The sequence below is a fragment of the Moschus berezovskii genome, chromosome 26, assembly GCF_049115385.1.
Source record: "Moschus berezovskii isolate FMDL1 chromosome 26, NW_MosBer_1.0, whole genome shotgun sequence".
Classification (NCBI taxonomy): Eukaryota; Metazoa; Chordata; class Mammalia; order Artiodactyla; family Moschidae; genus Moschus; species Moschus berezovskii.
Genome location: NC_142485.1, coordinates 46474239 through 46489511, shown reverse-complemented (window position 1 = coordinate 46489511; position 15273 = coordinate 46474239).

Below are 15273 nucleotides of genomic sequence, written 5' to 3'. Positions count from 1 at the left end.
GAGTTATTTCTCCACTGATCTCCAGTAGCATACTGGGCACCTACCGACCTGGGGAATTCCTCATTCAGTATCCTGTCATTTTGCCCTTTGATACCGTTCATGGGGTTCTCAAGGCAAGTATACTGAAGTGGTTTGCCATTCCCTTCTCCAGTGGACCACATTCGGCTGTGGTCCATGTGATCAGATCGACTAGATTCCTGTGATTATGATTTCAGTGTGTCTGCCCTCTGATGCCCCCTTGCAATACCTACCATCTTATTTGAGTTTCTCTTACCTTGGGTGTGGGATATCTCTTCACAGCTGCTCCAAGAAAGCGGAGCTGCTGCACCTTACCTTGGATGAGGGGTGTGTCCTCAAGGCTGCCCCTCCTGACTTTGAACATGAGTAGCTCCTCTTGGCCCTCCCACGCACAGCCACCGCCTATTGGACGTGGGGTACCTCCTCTTGGCCGCCTGCCCTGGCCTCAGGCGTGGGGTAAGTCCTCATGGCCACGCATCTTTGCATGGTCGTTTGCGCCAGGGCCTGCGTCTCTCGCGACTGGGCGGGAGGGGCCGGCGATTCTCCTGTCTGCGCGGGCGGGGACGGGTTCTTTCGCATCTGCACGGGTGAGGCCGGATTCTCTCGCGACTGCGTGGGCGGGGCCTGTGTCTCTGGCGTCTGCGCAGAAGGGATCCGGGACTCTAGGGTCTGAGCCGGCCGGGTAGGCGACTCTTGCATCTGCGCGGGCGGGGGCAGTGTCACTCGCATCTGTGCGGAAGGGGCCTGGGTCTCCCGGGTCTCCGAGGGCTGGGCCGGTGTCTCTCGCGTCTGTGAGGGCGGGGCCGGCGACTCTGGCGTCTGCACGGTTGGGGGCGGTGTCTCTCGCGTCTGCATGAGAGGGGCCAGGGTCTCTCGCTTCTGGGCAGGCAGGGAAGGCTTCTCTTGTGTCTGCGCAGGAGGGGACGGCATTTCTCGCATCTGCGCCACTGGGTGAGACTCAGAAATTTCCCTCACACAGTTGTCCCCATTGGAGAGGAGAACACACTTTATAGTCTCAACTGGAGATGAGGTCCTACTCCCATTTAATGTCTCGAGAGTAATTTGGAAGTTCCCCTTCCAACACAAAAGGGGACCTGACTTCCATGAAGCAACACGAGCAAGTATCTGAGGTCCCTGTCACAACTCGAGCAGTACCCCGAGCTTCCCACCACAACTCGAAAAACACCACAAATTTATCCCCTCAATGCGAGATGAGGAAATATTGCCCTGCAGAATCTCAAGAGAAATACCACATTCCCTCTTGACAGGCAAAAGGGTACTTGCCACCCTTTATGCGACTCAGAAAGTTTCCTCACACAGTCGTCCCCATTGGACAGGAAAACACACGTTATGGACTCAATTGAGGGTGAGGCCCTATTCCCATTAAACGGCTCAAGAGTAAACCAAAAGTGCCCCTTCCAACACAGAAGGGGAACTGACTTCCCTGAAGAAACCGGAGCGAGGTGCTGAGGTCCCCGTCGAAACTCGAAAAGTAACCCCAGTTTCCCATCGCAAATCGAGAAACACCACAAAATTATCCCCTCATTGCGAGATGAGGAAATTTTGTGCTGTAGAATCTCAAGAGAAATACCACATTCCCTCTTGAAAGGAAAAAGGGTATTTGACACACTTTATGCGACTCAAAAAGTTCCCTCACACTGCCATCCCCATTGCAGAGGAGAACACACTGTATGGACTCAACACAAGAAGAGGACCTATTCCCATTTAATGGCTCCAGAGTAATCCCGAATTTCCCTTTCCAACACAAAAGGGGACCTGACGTCCCTGAAGTAACCCGAGGGAGTTCCTGAGGTACCCGTGGCAACTCGAGAAGTACCCATAGCTTCCCGCCGAAATCGAGAAACACCACAAAATAATCTGCTCAATGCGAGATGGGGAAATTGAGAACAGTAGAATCTCAAGAGAATTCCCAAAATCCCGCTTCAAAGGCAAAAGTGTACTTGACACAATTTATGGGACTCAGAAAGTTCCCTCACACAGCTGTCCCCATTGGAGAGGAGAACAAACGTTATGGACTCAACTGGAGAATAAGCCCTATTCCCATTTAACTGATCGAGAGAAATCCTGAAATTCCCTTTCCAACACAAAAGCAAAACGGACTTCCCTGAAGAAACCCAAGCGGGTTCCTGAGGTCCCCGTCGCAACTCGAGAAGTACCCCCAGTTTCCCACCGCAACTCGAGAAACACCACAAAATTATCCCCTCAATGCGAGATGAGGAAATTTATGCTACAGAATCTCAAGAGAAATTCCACATTCCCTCTTGAAAGGCAAAAGGGTACTTTACAGCCTTTATGTGACTCAGAAGTTTCACTAACATCAGTTCCCATTCGATAGGAGAACACTCTTTATGGACTCAATTCGAGATGAGCCCCTAAACCCATTTAACGTCTCGAGAGTAACCCAGAAGTTCCCCTTCCAACACAAAATGCGACCTGATTTCCATGAAGCAACCAGAGTGAGTTCCTGAGCTCCCCGTCGCAACTCGAGAAATACCACAGCTTCCCGACGCAACTCGAGAAACGCCGCAAAATTAACCTCTCAATACTAGATGAGGAAATTTTGCGCTGCAGAATCTCAAGAGAAATACCACATTCCCTCTTGAAAAGCAAAAGCATACTTGACATCCTTTATGAGACTCAGAAAGTTCCCTCAACAGCCGTCCCCATTGGAGAGGAGAACACACTTTATGGACTCAATTAGAGATGAGCCCCTATTTCCATTTAACGGCTCGAGAGTAAACCAGAAGTTTCCCTTCCAACACCAAGGGTGACCTGACTTCTGTGAAGCAACCCGAGCGAGTTCCTGAGGTCCCCGTGGGAACTCAAGAAGTACCCGCAGCTTCCCGCCACAACTCGAGACAAACCACAAAATTATCCCCTCAATGCGAGATGAGGAAATTTTGCGCTACAGAATCTCAAGAAAAATACCAGATTCCCTCTTGAAAGGCAAAAGGGAACTTGACACCCTTTATGCAACTCAGAATGTTCCCTCACACAGCCGTTCCCATTGGGGAGGAGAACACAATTTATGGACTCATTCGAGATGTACCCCGATTACCATCTAACGGCTCGAGAGTAAACCGGAAGTTCCCCTTCCAACACAAAAGGGGACCTGACTTCCCTGAATTAACCCGACCAAGTTCCTGAGGTCCTCGTTGCAACTCGAGAAGTAACCCCAGCTTCCCGCCGCAACTCGAGAAACATCAGAAAATTATCCCCTCAATGCGAGATGAGGAAATGTTGCGCTGCAGAGTCTCCAGAAAAATATTACATTACCTCCGGAAAGGCAAAAGGCTACTTGACACCCTTTATGCAACTCAGAAAGTGCCCTCACACAGCCGTCCCCATTGGATAGGAGAACACACTTTATGGACTCAATTCGAGATGAGTTCCTATTCCCATTTAACGACTGGAGAGTAAACCGGAAGTTACCCTTCCAAAACAAAGGGGACCTGACTTCCCTGAATTAACCCAACCAAGTTCCTGAGGTCCCCGTTGCAACTCGAGAAGTACCCCGAGCTTCAGGCCACAACTCGAGAAACACCACATAATTATCCCCTCAATGCCAGATGAGGAAATTTTGCACTTCAGAATCTCCACAAAAATATTACATTCCCTCCGGAAAGGCAAAAGGCTACTTGACACCCTTTATGCAACTCAGAAAGTTCCCTGACACAGCCGTCCCCATTGGACAGGAGAACACATTTTATGGACTCAATTCAACATAAGTTCCTATTCCCATTTAACGACTGGAGATTAAACCGAAAGTTACCCTTCCAAAACAAAGGGGACTGACTTTCCTGAAGCAACCTGAGGGAGTTCCTGAGGTCCCCGTCGCAACTCGAGAAGTACCCTCAGCTTCCCGCCGCAACTCGAGAAACAGCACAAAATGATCCCTGCAATGCAAGATGAGGAAATTTTCCGCGGCAGAATATCAAAAGAAATTCCACATTCCCTGTTGAAAGGCAAAAGCATATTTGACCACCTTTATGCTACTCAGAAATTTCAATAAAATCAGTTCCCATATCGAGGAGAACACACTTTAAGGACTCAATTCGAGATGAGGCCCTATTCCCACATAACGGCTGGAGAGTAAACCGGAAGTTCCCCTTCCAACACAAAAGGGGACCTGCCTTCCCTGAAGAAACCCGAGCCAGTTCCTGACTTCCCTGTCGCAACTCGAGAAGTACCCCCAGCTTCTCATGCAACTCAAGAAACACCACAAAAGTTTCCACTTAATGCGACATGAGGAAATTTTGCACAGCAAAATCTCATGAGAAACACCACATTCCCTCAAGAAAGGCAAAAGGGTACTTGACACCCATTATTCGACTCAGAAAGTTCCCTTACACAGCCGTCCCCATTGGACAGGAGAACACACGTTATGGATTCAATTCGAGATGAGCCCCTATTCCCATTTAACGGCTCGAGAGTAAACCGGAAGTTCCCCTTCCAACACAAAAGGGGACCTGCCTTCCCTGAAGCAACCCGAGCCATTTGCTGAGGTCCCCGTTGCAACTCTAGACGTACCCTCAGCTTCCCACCGCAACTCGAGAAACAGTACAAAATTATCCCCTCAATGCGAGATGAGGAAATTTTGCGCTGCAGAATCTCAAGAGAAATACAACATTCCCTCTTGAAAGGAAAAGGGTACTTGACACCCTTTATAGGACTCAGAAAGTATCCTCACTCAGCCATTCACATGGACAGGAGAACACACTTTATGGATTCAATTTGAGATGAGCCCCTGTTCACATTTAAGGGTTCGAGAGTAAACCGGAAATTCCCCTTCCAACACCAAAGGAGACCTGACATCCCTGAAGCAATCCGAGTGAGTTCTTGAGGTCCCAGTCGCAACTCGAGAAAGTACCCCAAGCTTCCCACCGCAACTCGTAAAACAAAACATAATTATCTCCTCAATGCGAGATGAGGAAATTTTTCGCTGCAGGATCTCAAGAGAAATACCACATTCCCTCTTGAAAGGCAAAAGCGTACTTGACACTCTTTATGCGACTCAGAAAGTTCCCTCACAAAGCCGTCCCCATTGGAGAGGAGAACACACTTTATGGACTCAATTCGAGATGAGCCCCTATCCATATTAAACAGCTTGAGAGTAAACCGGAAATTCCCCTTCCAACTCCAAAGGGGACCTGATTTCCCTGAAGCAACCCGAGAGATTTCCTGCGGTCCCCGAGGCAACTCGAGAAGTACAACCAGCTTCCCGTCACAATTCGAGAAACACCGCAAAATTATCCCCTCAATGGGAGATGAGGAAATTTTGTGCTGCAGAATCTCAAGAGAAATACCACATTCCCTCTTGAAAGGCAAAACGTACTTGACACTTTTCATGCGACTCAGATAGTTCCCTCACACACCCGTCCCCATTGGACAGCAGAACACACTTTATGGACTCAGTTGGAGATGAGCCCCTATTTCCATTTAATGGATCGAGAGTAAACCAGAAGTTACCCTTCCAACGAAAAAGGGGACCTGACTTCCCTGAAGCAACCAGAGCGAGTTCCTGAGGTCCCCGTCGCAACTCGAGAAATACACCAAGCTTCCCGCCGAAACACGAGAGACAACACAAAATTATCCCGTCATTGCGAGATGAGGTAATTTTGCGCTGCAGAATCTCAAGTGAAATCCCACATTCCCGCTTGGAAGGCAAAAGGGTACTTGACACACTTTATGCCACTCAGAAAGTTCCTTAACATCTGTCCCCATTGGAGAGGAGAACACACTTTATGGACTCAACTGGAGAAGAGGCCCTATTACCATTAAAGATTTCGAGAGTAATCCGGAAGTTCACCTTCCAGCACAAAAGAGGAACTGACTTCCCTGAAGAAACCGGAGCGAGTTCCTGATGTCCCCGTCGCAACTCGAGAAATACCCCAAGCTTCCCGCCGCAACACGAGAGACACCACAAAATTATCCCGTAAATGCGAGATGAGGGAATTTTGCGCTGCAGAATCTCAAGTGAAATCCCACATTCCCGCTTGAAAGGCAAAAAGGGTACTTGACACCCTTTATGCGACTCCGAAAATTACCTCACACAGCCGGCCCCATTGGAGAGGAGAACACACTTTATGGACTCAATTCGAGATGAGTTCCTATTCCCATTTAACGACTGGAGGGTAAACCGTAAGTTCCCCTTCCAACAAAAAAGGGGACCTGACGTTCCTGAAGCAACCTGAGGGAGTTCCTGAGGTCCCCGTCGCAACTCGAGAAGTACCCTCAGCTTCCCGCCGCAACTCGAGAAACAGCACAAAATGTTCACTTCAATGCGAGATGAGGAAATTTTCCGCTGCAGAATCTCAAGAGAAATTCCACATTCCCTCTTGAAAGGCAAAAGCATATTTGACAACCTTTATGCTACTCAGAAATTTCAAAACCTCACTCCACATTGGAGAGGAGATCACACGTTATGGACTCAATTCGAGATGAGCCCCTATTTCAATTTAACTGCTGGAGAGAAAACCGGAAGTTCCCCTTCCAGCAAAAAAGGGGACCTGAATTCCCTGAAGCAACACGAGCGAGTTCATGAGGTCCCCGTGGCAACTTGAGAAGTATCCCCAGGTTTCCGCCCCAATTCGAGAAACACCACAAATTATCCCCTCAATGCAAGATGAGAAAATTTTGCGCTGCAGAATCTCAAGGGAAATACTACATTCCCTCTTGAAAGGCAAAAGGGTACTTGACACCCTTTATGCGACTCACAAAGTTCACTAATATTACTCCGCATTGCAGAGGAGAACACGCTTTATCGACTCAATTAGAGATGAGTCCCTATTCATATTTAACGGCATGAGAGTAAACTGGGTTTCCCTTTCCAACACCAAAGGGCGCCTAAATTCAATGAAGCAAACCGAGTGAGGTCCTGATGTCCCCATTTCAACTCGAGAAGTACCCCCAGGTTCCCCCCGCAAATCAAGAAACATGAAAAAATTATTCCCTCAATGCGATATGAGGAAATTTTGTGCTGCAGAATCTCAAGAGTAATACCACATTCCCTCTTTAAAGGTAAAAGGTGACTTGACATCCTTTATGCGACTCAGAAATTTTACTAACATCAGTCTGCATTGGAGAGGAAAGCACACTTTAAGGACTCAATTCAAGATGAGCCCCTATTTCCATTTAATGGCTCGAGAGGAAACCAGAAGTTCCCCATCCAACGAAAAAGGGGACCTGACTTTCCTGAAGCAACCAGAGAGAGGTCCTGGGGTCCCTGTCGCAACTCGAGAAATACACCAAGCTTCCCGCCGCAGCACGAGAGACACCACAAAATTATCCCATCAATGTGAGATGAGGTAATTTTGCGCTGCAGAATCTCAAGTGAAATCCTACATTCCCGCTTCAAAGGCAAAAGGGTACTTGACACACTTTATGCCACTCAGAAAGTTCCCTAACATCTGTCCCCATTGGAGAGGAGAACACACTTTATGGACTCAACTAGAGAAAAGGCCCTATTCCCATTAAAGGGTTTGAGAGTAAACCGGAAGTTCCCCTTCCAGCACAAAAGGGGACCTCACTTCCCTGAAGCAACCCGAGTGAGTTCCTGAGGTCCCTGTCGCAACAAGAGAAGTACTCCCAGCTTCCCTCGGCAACTCGTGAAACACTACAAAATTATCCCCTCAATGCGAGAGTAGGAAATTTTGCGATGCAGAATCTCAAGAGAAATACCACATTCCCTCTTGAAAGGCAAAAAGGTACTTGACACCCTTTATTCGACTCAGAAAGTTCCTCACACAGCCATCTCCATTGGAGAGGAGAACACACTTTATGGACTCAATTCGAGATGAGCCCCTGTTCACGTTTAAGGGCTCAAGAGTAAACCGGAAGTTCCCCTCCAACAAAAAAGGGGACCTGACTTCCCTGAAGCAACCCGAGCGAGTTCCTGAGGTCCCTGTCGCACCTCGAGAAGTACTCCCAGCTTCCCGCCGAAACTCGAGAAACACCACAAAATTATCCCCTCAATGCGAGATGAGGAAATTTGGCGATGTAGAATCTCAAGAGAAATACCACATTCCCTCTTGAAAAGCAAAAAGGAACTTAACACCCTTTATTCGACTCAGAAAGTTACCTCACACAGCCGTCCCATTGGAATGGAGAACACACTCTATGGACTCAATTCGAGATGAGCCCCTGTTCACATTTAAGGGCTTGAGAGTAAACCGGAACTTCCCATTCCAACACCAAAGGGGACCTGACTTCCCTGAAGCAACCCAAGCGAGTTTCTGAGGTAACAGTATCAGCTCGAGAAGTACCCCTATCTTCCCGCCTCAACTCAAGAAACACCACAAAATTATCCCCTCAATGCGAGATGAGAAAATTTTGCGCTACAGAATTTAAAGAGAATTACCACATTCCCTCTTGAAAGGTAAAAGGGTACTTGGCAGCCTTTATGCGACTCAGAAGTTTCACTAACATCAGTTCCCATTGGAGAGGAGAACACATTTTATGGACTCAATTCGATATGAGCCAATAAACCCATTTAACGTCTCGAGAGTAACCCAGAATTTACCCTTTCAACACAAAATAGCCCCTGATTCCCATGAAGCAACCAGAGCGATTTCCTGAGGTCCCCTTCGCAACTCGAGATGTATCCCCAGCTTCCCGCCACAACTGGAGACATGCCACAAAATTAATCTCTCAATGCGAGATGAGGAAACATTGTGCTGCAGAATCTCAAAAGAAATACCACATTCCCTCTTGAAAGGCAAAAGAGTACTTGACATCCTTTATGCGACTCAGAAAGTTCCCTCAACAGCCGTCCCCATTGGACAGGAGAACACACTTTTTGGACTCAATTCGAGATGAGCCCCTATTTCCATTTAACGGCTCGAGAATAAACCAGAAGTTTCCCTTCCAACACCAAGGGTGACCTGACTTCAGGGAAGCAACCCTAGAGAGTTCCTGAGGTACCCGTGGGAACTCAAGAAGTTCACACAGCTTCCCGCCGCAACTCGAGAAACACCACAAAATTATCCCTTCATGCGAGATGAGGAAATTTTGCGATGCAGAATCTCAGGAGAAATAACAGATTTCCTCTGGAAAGGCAAAAGGGTACTTGGCACCCTTTTTACGACTTAGAAAGTTTCCTCACACAGCTGTTCCCATTGGAGAGGAGAACACAATTTATGGACTCAATTCGAGATGAGCCCTTATTCCAATTTAACGGCTCGAGAGAAAACCGGAAGTTCGCCTTCCAGCACCAAAGGGGATCTCACTTCCCTGAAGCAACCCGGGCAAGTTCCTGAGGTCCTGTCGCAACTTGAAATGTACCCCCAGCTTCCCTAGGCAAATCGGGAAAAACCACAAAATTATCCCCTCAATGCGAGATGAGGAAATTTTACGATGCAGAATATCAAGAGAAATACCACATTCCCTCTTGAACAGCAAAAAGGTATCTGACACCTTTTATTCGACTCAGAAAGTTCCCTCAGACAGCCGTCCCCATTGGAGAGGAGAACAAATTTTATGGACTCATTTAGAGTTGAGCCCCTGTTCCCATTTAAGGGCTCGAGAGTAAACCGGAATTACCCCTTCCAACACCAAAAGGGACCTGAATTCCCTGAAGCAACCCGAGTGAGTTCATCAGGTCCCCATCGCAACCCGAGAAGTACACCCAGCTTCCCGTCGAAACTCGAGAAACATCACAAAATTATCCCCTCAATGCGAGATGAGGAAATTTTGCGATGCAGAATCTCAGGAGAAATACCACATTCCCTCTTGAAAGGCAAAAAGGTACTTGACACCCTTTATTCGACTAAGAAAGTTCCCTCACACAGCCGTCCCCACTGGAGAGGAGAACACACTTTATGGACTCAATTAGAGATGAGCCCGTGTTCACATATTAGGGCTCAAGAGTAAACCGGAAGTTCCCCTTCCAAAACCAACACCAAAGGTACCTCACTTCCATGAAGCAACCCGAGCGAGGTCCTGAGGTCCTCGTCGTAACTCGAGATGTACCCCTAGCTTCCCACCGCAACTCGAGAAACACCACAAAATTATCCCCTCAATGCGAGATGAGGAAATTTTACGATGCAGAATCTCAAGCGAAATACCACATTCCCTCTTGAAAGGCAAAAAGGTACTTGACACCCTTTATTCGACTCAGAAAATTCCCTCACAAAGCCGTCCCCATGGGAGAGGGGAAAACATTTTATGGACTCAATTCGAGATGAGCCCCTGTTCCCTTTTAAGGGCTCGAGAGTAAACCAGAATTACCCCTACCAACACCAAAAGGGACTTGAAATCCCTGAAGCAACCCGAGCGAGTTCCTGAGGTCAGCATCACAACTCGAGAAGTACACCCAGCTTCCCGCCGCAACTCAGAAACACCACAAAATTATCCCATCAGTGCGAGATGAGGAAATTTTGCAATGCAGAATCTCAGGAGAAATACCACATTCCCTCTTGAAAGGCAAAAAGGTACTTGACACCCTTTATTCGACTAAGAAAGTTCCCTCACACAGCCGTCCCCAATGGAGAGGAGAACACATTTTATGGACTCAATTCGAGATAAGCCCCGTTTCACATTTAAGGGCTCGAGAGGAAACCGGAAGTTCCCCTTCCAATACCAACACCAAAGGGGAACTCACTTCCCTGAAGCAACCCGAGCGAGAATCGGAGGTCCCCTTCGCAACTCGGGAAGTACCCCCAGGTTCCCGCGGCAACTCGAGAAACACCACAAAACTATGCCCTCAACGCGATGAGAAAATTTTGCAATGCAGAATCTCAAGAGAAATACCACATTCCCTCTTGAAAGGTAAAAAGGTACTTGAAACCCTTTATTCGACTCAGAAAGTTCCCTCAAACAGCCGTCCCCATTAAAGAGGAGAACACACTCTATGCACTCAATTCGAGATGAGCCCCTGTTCACATTAAAGAGCTGGAGAGTAAACGGGAATTTCCCCTTCCAACACCAAAGAGGAAGTGACTTCCCTGAAGCAAACCCAGCGAATTCCTGAGGTGCCCGTCACAAATTGAGAAGTTCGCACAGCTTCCCGCTGCAACACGAGAAACAACACCAAATTATCCCTTCAATGCGAGATGAGGAAATTTTGCGATGCAGAATCTCAACAGAAATACCACTTTCCCTCTTGAAAGGCAAAAAGGTACTTGACACGCTGTATTCGACTGAGAAAGTTCCCTTACACAGCCGTCCACATTGGAGAGGAGAACACACGTTATGGACTCAATTCGAGATGAGCCCCTGTTCACATTTAAGGGTCCAGAGTAAACCGGAAGTTCCCCTTCCAACACCAACACCAAAGGGGACCTGTCTTCCCTTAAGCAAACCGAGCGCGTTCCTGAGGTCCCCTTTGAAACTCGAGAAGTACCCCCAGCTTCCCGCCACAACTCGAGAAACACCATAAAATTATCCCCTCAATGCGAGATAAGGAAACTTTGCGGTGCAGAACCTCAAGAGAAATACCACATTCCCTCTTGAAGGCAATAATGTACTTGACACCCTTTATTCTACTCAGAAAGTTCCCTCACACAGCCGTCCCCATTGGAGAGAACAACACACTTTATGCACTCAATTCGAGATGAGCCCCTCTTCATATTTAAGGGTTCCAAAGTAAACCGGAAGTTCCCCTTGCAAAACCAAAGGAGACCTGACTTCCCTGAAGGAACCCGAGGGAGTTCCTGAGGTCCATGTCGCAACTCGAGAAGTACCCCCAGCTTCCCGCCGCGATTTGAGAAACAGCACACAATTATCCCCTCAATGCGAGAGACAGAAATTTTGCGATGCAGAATCTCAAGAGAAATACCACAATCCCTCTTAAAAGGCAAAAAGGTACTTGACAACCTTTATTCGACTCAGAAAGTTCCCTCGAACAGCCGTCCCCATTGGAGAGGAGAACACACTCTATGAACTCAATTCGAGATGAGCCCCTGTTCACATTTAAGGGCTAGAGAGGAAACCGGAAGTTTCCCTTCTAACTACAAAGGGGACCTGACATCCCTGAAAAACCCGAGCGAGTTGCTGAGGTCCCCGTCACAACTCGAGAATTACCCCCAACTTCCCTCCGCAACTCGAGAAACACCACTAAATTATCCCCTCAATGCGAGATGAGGAAATTTTGCGATGCAGAATCTCAAGAGAAATACCACATTCCCTCTGGAAAGGCAAAAAGGTACTTGACACCATTTATTCGACTGAGAAAGTTCCCTCACACAGCCGTCCCCATTGGAGAGAATAACACGCTGTATGGACTCAATTCGAGATGAGCCCCTGTTCACATTTAAGGGTTCCAAAGTAAACCGGAAGTTCCGCTTCCAATACCAAAGGGGACCTGATTTCAATGAAGGAACCGGAGCGAGTTGCTGAGGTCCATGTCGCAACTCGAGAAGTACCACCAGCTTCCCGCCGCAATTCGAGAAACAGCACACAAGAATCCCCTCAAGGCGAGAGAAGGAAATTTTGCAATGCAGAATCTCAAGAGAAATACCACATTCCCTCTTCAAAGGGAAAAACGTACTTGACACCCTTTATTCGACTCAGAAAGTTCCCTCAAACAGCCATTCCCATTGGAGAGGAGAACACACTCTATGGACTCAATTCGTAATGATATCCTGTTCACATTTAAGTGCTCGAGAGGAAACCGGAAGTTCCCCTTCCAACTACTAATGGGACCTGACATCCCTGAAGTAACCCGAGCGAGTTCCTGAGGACCCCGTCTCAACTCGAGAATTCCCCCAGCTTCCCGCCGCAATACAATAAACACAACAAAATTATACCCTCAATGCGAGATGAGGAAATTTTGCGATGCAGAATCTCAAGAGAAATACCACATTCCCTCTTGAAAGGCAAAAAGGTACTTGACACCCTTTATTCGACTGAGAAAGTTCCATCACACAGCCGTCCCCATTGGAGTGGAGAACACACTTTATGGACATGATCCGAGATGAGCCAATGTTCACATTTCAGGGCTCGAGAGTAAAACGGAAGTCCCCTTCCGACACCAAAGGGGACCTGAATTAACTGAAGCAACCTGAGGGATTTCCAGAATTCCCCTCGCAACTCGAGAAGTACCCGTAGCTTCCCGCCGCAACTCGAGAAACACCACACAATTATCCCCTCCATGCGAGATGAGGAAGTTTTGCGATGCAGAATCTCAAGAGAAATACCACATTTCCTCTTGAAAGGCAAAAAGTTACTTGACACCCTTAATTCGACTCAGAAAGTTCCCTCACAGAGCCGTCCCCATTGGAAAGGAGAACACAGTTTATGGACTCATTTCGAGATGAGCCCCTGTTCACATTTAAGGGTCCAGAGTAAACCGGAAGTTCCCCTTCCAACACCAACACCAAAGGGGAACTGACTACCCTGAAACAACACGAGGGAGTTCCTGAGATCTACATCGCAACTCGAGAAGTACACCCATTTTCAAGCCGCAACTCTAGAAACACCACAAAATTATCCCCTCAATGCCAGATGAGGAAATTTTGCGATGCAGAATATCAAGAGAAATACCACATTCCCTCTTGAAAGGCAAATAGGTACTTGACACCCTTTATTCGACTCAGAAAGTTCCCTCACACAGCCGTCCACATTGGAGAGGAGAACACACTTTATGGACTTAATTCGAGATGAGACCCTGTTCACATTTAGGGCTCGAGAATAAACCGGAAGTTCCCCATCCAACACCCACACGAAAGGGGTCCTGATTTCCCTGTAGCAACCTGAGCGAGTTCCGGAGGTCCCCTTCGCAACTCGAGAAGTATCCACAGCTTCCCGCCGCAACTCGAGAAACACCACAAAATTATCCCCTCAATGCGAGATGAGGAAATTTTGCGATGCAGAATCTCAAGAGAAATACCGCATTCCCTCTAGAAAGGCAAAACGTTACTTGACACCCTTTATTCGACTCAGAAAGTTCCCTCACACAGCCGTCCCCATTGGAAAGGAGAACACACTCTATGGACTCATTTCTAGATGAGCCCCTGTTCATATTTAAGGGCTAGAGAAGAAACCGGAAGTTCCCCTTCTAACTACAAAGGGGACCTGACATCCCTGAAAAACCCGAGCGAGTTCCTGAGGTTCCCGTCGCAACTCGAGAAGTACCCCCAGCTTCCCGCCACAACTCGAGAAACACCATAAAATTATCCCTTCAATGCGAGATAAGGAAACTTTGCGATGAAGAATCTCAAGAGAAATACCACATTCCCTCTTGAAAGGCAAAAAGGTACTTGACACCCGTTATTCGACTCAGAAAGTTCCTTCACACAGTCATCCCCATTGGAGAGAAGAACACCCTTTACGGACTCAATTCGAGATGAGTCCCTGTTAACATTTGAGGGTTCCAAAGTAAACCGGAAGTTCCCCTTACAACACCAAAGGGGACCTAACTTCCCTGAAGGAACCCGAGCGAATTCCTGAGGTCCAGGTGGCAACTCGAGACGTACCCCCAGGTTCCTGCCGCAATTCGTGAAACAGCACACAATTATCCCCTCACTGCGAGATGAGGAAATTTTGCGATGCAGAATCTCAAGAGAAATACCACATTCCCTCTTGAAAGGAAAATAGGTACTTGACACCCTTTATTCGACTCAGAAAGTTCCCTCACACAGCCATCCCCATTGGAGAGGAGAACACATTCTATGGCCTCAATTCGAGATGAGCCCCTGTTAACATTTAAGGGCTTGAAAGGAAACCGGAAGTTCCCCTTCCAACTGCAAATGCGACCTGACATTCCTGAAGCAACCAGAGCGAGTTCCTGAGGACCCCGTCAGAACTCGAGAATTCCCTCAGCTTCCCGCCGCAACTCGATAAAAACCACAATATTATCACCTCAATGCGAGATTAGGAAATTTTGCGATGCAGAATCTCAAGAGAAATACCACATTCCCTCTTGAAAGGCAAAAAGGTACTTGACACCCTATATTCGACTCAGAAAGTTCCCTCACACAGCCGTCCCCATTGGAGAGGAGAACACAGTTTATGGACTCAATTCGAGATGAGCCCCTGTTCACATTTAAGGGCTCGAGAGTAAACCGGAAGTTCCCCTTCCGACACCAAAGGGGACCCGAATTAACTGAAGCAACCCGAGGGATTTCCGGAATTCCCCTCGCAACTCGAGAAGTACCCGCAGTTTCCCGCCGCAACTCGAGAAACACCACACAATTATCCCTTCCATGCGAGAATGAAATTTTGCGATGCAGAATCTCAAGAGAAATACCACATTCCCTCTTGAAAGGCAAAAAGTTACTTGACGCCCTTTATTCG